We start from the raw sequence: 6,206 nt of genomic DNA on the forward strand, positions 1-6,206 counted from the left end.
CGTTTTACTTTTCATAGGCATATGTTTTGAGTAGAATGAACATTTTGGATTTATTCTAAAAACTACTGACAACATGTTGACCTAATTCACGATAAGAATATTGTCATTAAGAGCATTTCCATTAAGTAATGTAGAGATGAAGATTGAAGAAAAATCCAGACTGGTCTCTTCATATTTTGCGTAGCTGCAGTATACATTGTCAGTTAGATACATTCACTGCAGGGACTAGACAAGACAGGGGTGGCCGTAAAAAGTCGAAGTTTGCTTAGTATAATTCATCCATTCAGTCCTTGTATGAAACTAAACGGACTTCCCTGTGTCTCACCCGAGCGCTTACTAACGTTGTGATAAACCAACGTGAGATATGATATTTTACTAGGGAGCCGCTGCCTAACCAATGACGCAAACCAATCAAAAACCTTGTCTTAATCGGACAGTTAGAATTAGAAATTAAAATACTCTGAGCGCAGACAGACGGACAGACAGACAGACAGACAGAAAACAGGCGATCATGGAAGTGCTTGAAAAGGAATGAGTTATTTAAAGGAAACTTACCACAGTCCATTTAGTTTGTGGTGTTTTAGGGCATCGGAGCAGCATCGTTATAGTCCAAAGGGAAGAGTGTTATCTGCCTTGAGACAGCCGTGTGTGTGCGCGCAGAGAGCAGCCTCCACCCCCATACCTCTCTCTCGCTCTCTCTCTCTCTCTCTCTCTCACACACACACACACACACACACACACACACACACACACACACACGGGCGCGCACACAAACACATATACAAACACACACATATTCTTGCACTTCTATCTTTGTGAGGACTTTCGTTGACAATGCATTCCAGAGTCCTTTGCTTACCCTTAATCATTAGAACTAAATGCCTAACCCCAACCCTTATACTAACCCTAACATAAACCTAATTCATACCTGAACCTTAAAACCTAGTGTTAACCCTCAAACAGCCCTTTGAAGAAGTGAGGACCAGGCAACATGTCCTCACTTTCAAAAAATGTCCTCACTCCAAGGGTTAAAAGCTAAAACAAGTCCTCACAAAGATGCCTGTACAAGTAAACACACACACACACACACAGACAGACACACACACACACACACTCCCATTGCCCCAACACACTTTTCATTACAACGACTGACAAGCTCACAGATTAGCCCGAGCCCGAACAACACTCTTAATAATACGAGCCCCTTATATGTCTACGCGCCCCTGGAGCAGTTTGGGGTTAAGTGTTTTGCTCAAGGACACAATGGTAGAGATGGTGGGCACCGTAAATGTAATAGCAGCCACCACTAGTTTTACTACTAACACCCTCCTGTCCGGTGCCGGGGATCCAACCAGAGACCTCATGGTTACTGGGAGGAACCAGAGACCTCATGGTTACTGGGAGGAGGAACCAGAGACCTCATAGTTACTGGGAGGAGGAACCAGAGACCTCATGGTTACTGGGAGGAGGAACCAGAGACCTCATGGTTACTGGTCGGCCACCTTTCCTCTAGGCCAGGGGTCACCAACACAGTGCCCCCTGGACCACCAGGTAGCCCGCAAGGACCATATGAGGCGCCCTCAGGCCTGTTCTAAAAATAGCATAATAATCTGTTTCCCACCTTTTTTAAGTCATTGTTGATCATTATTGTGATAAATCATTAACATGATCAGTGTCTTCACATAGATGAGTATCATTAATCATTAATAATAATATATAACTAAAGGCAAACTGAGCAAATTAGTTATTTCAGAAGAGTGTATCAAACTGGGTGCCCTTCGTATGACTCAGTACCCATGACGTAGCCCTCAGGTTCAAAAAGGTTGGTGACCCCTGCTCTAGGCCATCCTACCACCCTGTGTATTGTCTAGTGCATGCAGAAGAACACAACCACAGAGACGAGAGAGAGAGAGAGAGAGAGAGAGATACACAGAGAGCGAGAGACAGAGAGAAACAGAGATAGAGAGAGTGTGTATCGTGCATTATCAACATTGAATTGAATAAAAATTTAAGAAAAAATAATATATTAAGTTAGTAGAATCTATTGAGTAATTAAAAAAGAAAATAATATATTTATTGACCGTGCCAACAATTGAAATCCAAAAATTATATCCAACTGCATCTACATGAATATGACTGGTTGGATCCCCGGCACCGGACAGGAGGGTGTTAGTAGTAAAACTAGTGGTGGCTGCTATTACATCTATGGTGCCCACCATCTCTACCATTGTGTCCTTGAGCAAGACACTTAACCCCAAACTGCTCCAGGGGCGCTGTACTATGGCTGACCCTGTGCTCGGAATCAACCACTTAAACTGTATTGTTTGACTCCTACACACATACCCGTACACACACACACACACACACACACACACACACACACACACACACACACACACACACACACACACATACCCGTACACACGTGTATGATGTCCACTTCATGCTGAACCCCCTCCCCCTGAAGCGGACGTGACTCTTCGCATGTCGGGCCATTTCTTTACACAAGACAAGGGCGGGAACATTTAATAAGTCCTACAAACTTTCCATACGCTTGGACCTCTGTAGCCAACGGGATTGTATTGAAAGACCTGATAAACCTTATAAGGTGATTGGCTGCTCAGAGGCCAGTCTGAACAGGACAGTCCAAACCGTTACTAGTGGCCTACGTGGCAAAAGCCATGACTTCATGATGGGTTTAACATTTGTATAACCGATATGTGCACATTTAAATTAGAAATACAAGCACCAATTACCTGGAAGAGAACCATGGGGTGACATTGGGCTGTGACACTATGCTTTGTGTCACCTGACGGAGCTCCTCGCTTTTGATTGGCCGACGGCAGGATAGGATATTTTACTAGGTAAGCTCATAAAAACTCTGAGCACCAAAGACAGTGAACACAGCAGAGCAGAGACAGTTATCAAGCTCAATAAAACTAAACGAAAAAAAAAAAACTTATATTGGATCTGCCATGCCAACGAAGCCAAAGTAAACTGAATTATAGTGAACACAAAGAACCTCATGTTAAGTTGAGATACTGTAGTAAGATTTAAAGTGGCAGTTGGATAGTCACTGTGCGGACAGGAGTAGCCATGTAAGGCAGTTTCACTTGATGCTATTCCAGGGTGTGTGAATGTACGGACTGCTATTGTCCCACCTGGGCTCATAAATTTTGATAAGCCAACGGCAAGAGGAATTATATGACTAACAGTAAGTAGCAGAGTGTGTTTAGAGGTGGATATAGAAAGCTGTAGTTTACATTTTCAGTAAGACTTTTTATGTATGGTGCATGAATTATCATCATGAGAACATTAATTTATGATTGTAAGGCAAGGCAAGGCAAGGCAAGTGTATTTATATAGCACAATTCAGACACAAGGCCAATTAGGATTGCAAAAACTGACCCGTCACACCAATACACATGTCTTTGGTTAAATACCAAGTGTTGAAATCATGACGAACTTAGCATTACTTTTCCATCACTTCATCATGTTTGTGGCCCTTTAAAAAAAGAGATGACTTGGGCATTCATCACTAATTAACAACCCATAATATTGAGTTTGCAACATTACTCTAAGGCCATTGAAGTCACACAGACACACACAGACACCATGACACTTCATGATGAAAAAAACCTCACTGCGGACGTGACTTTTTGCACGTGAGGGCCATCTCTTCACACAAGATGAGGGCGGGAACAATGAAAAAGTCCTACAAACTTTACATACGCTTGGACCTCTGTAGCCAATGGGATTGTATTGAAAGACCTGATAAACCTTATAAGGTGAGTGGCTGCTTGAAGCCCAGTGTGAGCAGGACAGTCTAAACCAACATAAAAGCTTCTGTGTTTCACTAGGAAGACACACACTGAACAATGGGTGGAATGACTCGTCTCCTCCTGCTGCTGTGGGCCGGTGAGTGAACAACTTCTGAGTGTTTAAACTTCTGCTGCTTACTTTAACCATCTGTTTGCTTTCAGATAGTGTTTATGTATTCATGTTTTTAACACTTGTAATTTTCTGTTGGGGCAACTGTGGCTCAGGTGGCAGAGCGGGTCGGCCAGTGATCGAAGGGTTGGCAGTTCGATCCACGCCCTGCCACTTGTGTCATGGTTGTTGTGTCCTTGGGCAAGACACTTCACCCACGTTGCCTCGTGTGAATGTGTACGACTGCTGTATGTTTGAGTTTCCTTGTTGTTGTGTCATTGGGCAAGACACTTCACCCACCTTTTGAATGTGTATGACTGCTGTATGTTTGAGGTGGTGGTCGGAGGGGCCGTTGGCGCGGAATGGCAGCCATGCTTCCGTCAGTCTGCCCCAGGGCAGCTGTGGCTACTATCGCCATTAACCACCACCGGTGTGACTGTGTGTGAATGAATGGAACCTGGAACCCTGTAAAGTGCTTTGAGTGCCTTGAAAAGCGCTACATGAATCCAATACATTCCTTATCTTGTTATGCTAAGAAAATACATTAATCAATAATGGATTCTAAGACAGCAGCGATAGTTATTGTAAAGCAACTTTTTGTTTGTGTTGTGAGTGACAAAGTGTTACAACATGTCAGTGTTCTGGTAAAATAATTGATCCTGAGATGACGTGTTTTGGTTGAGTAACTTGCCTATACCTTTTGATGTGGGATGCAGTGTTGGGCTGAACTGAATGTCGGAAAAGATAGCTGTGTAAAACCTTTTTTTTAATGATCTGAATGAATGTAAGCAATTCTATAAAGATACAGCGATACTGGGCTTCCACAGGAATGCTATCACAACTTTTTGTTCACACAACAGCTGCTGTTCTAACTCTCAGACTTTGTCTTTCAGGCGTCACACTGACCACAGCGCTGGATCTGCAGAAGAGAATCGTTGGAGGTAAAACGTGTAACGATAATGAACGTCTGTACCATGTGCAATTGCTCGATGGTAATAATAACTTCATCTGTGGTGGCTCTCTGATCTCTGACCAGTGGATTCTGACTGCGGAACACTGCAATATACCGTAAGAAAGAAGATTTACTTAAAAACAAGCAATATAAAAACAATATATTTATTTCTTGGATTCAATCTAAAAGTCCTGAAGCAACATTCAGCATTTATTTTATGTTAAACTATCACATTCCTAATCTGAAACTAGCATTAGTTTTGTTCATGTTCAGCAATTATTGACTTATACTATTATAATCTGATTTCACTTTAACCTCTGCTTATTTGTAGGAATATGAAGGCAGTCGTAAGGGTGCATCCAGGTCTAAGTTCAGATGCAGGTCCAGGGGCAGCGATCACAGCAAAAGAGTTGTATCCAGACGATATCTACCATGACATCATGCTGCTGAAGCTACCTGAACCTGTGGCTGGTATTACACCCATACCACTGCCGCCCAACTGTAATGCCAAACCCACTAAGTGAGTTCAAGGTTTTATTTGTCACATGATTGCAAAAATAACATTTTTACATACAGTGAAATTAAAAAGGGTTATCACTCTGTCGTTCTGCTCGAGTTGTGACCTTTTTATAACTCAGAAAGCTAAACTCCTGAGAAACTTGAAATGCAAAATGCCTGTGAAATAATTTTTAAAATGTAATGTCAATAGTGGTGAAAGTAATTTGTGTTGTTTTTTGAGTAATTTATACTCTTGTTAGTTGCTCTTATAACTGTTCCTTTTTATTCCTTGTATTGTATTTCAGAGGTGCTAAAGTTCAGATCGCAGGTCATGGATACTACAGTCTGTATCCTGATAAAACAGCAGGTGAGATGAATATGTTTTGTAATAACAATTATCTATTTTCATCACAGTTAGTGTTCTTACTTGTATGTTTGGTAATGTTGCTGCACATATTAACATTACATACATGTGTGTGTGTTATACGTTTGTCAACTCAAACATTTTTAATGATGATGACATAATTCAAAAGCTCTGTTTGATTATTACAAATTTGTAAAAGATTAAACTACGATGTGATTCCAATGGTATGGCATCGCAGAGTTTTTAAATGTGTTGGTGGTGTTATTTTCTGTGTATATATTAAGTAGATAATGTAGTAAAACATACAAAAACATGTTTCTTTTCTCATCTAGTACCTGATGCATCAGATACTCTCCGATGTGCAAACATCAACGTTGTTGACTGTCCTGATTGGCTACAGACCACCCATGTGAAAGGAAGCCATCAGCATTGGTTCTGCGGCCAAACTACTGGAAAGGATGC

Source organism: Ammodytes marinus (assembly GCF_949987685.1).
Source record: "Ammodytes marinus genome assembly, chromosome: 6".
NCBI lineage: Eukaryota > Metazoa > Chordata > Actinopteri > Uranoscopiformes > Ammodytidae > Ammodytes > Ammodytes marinus.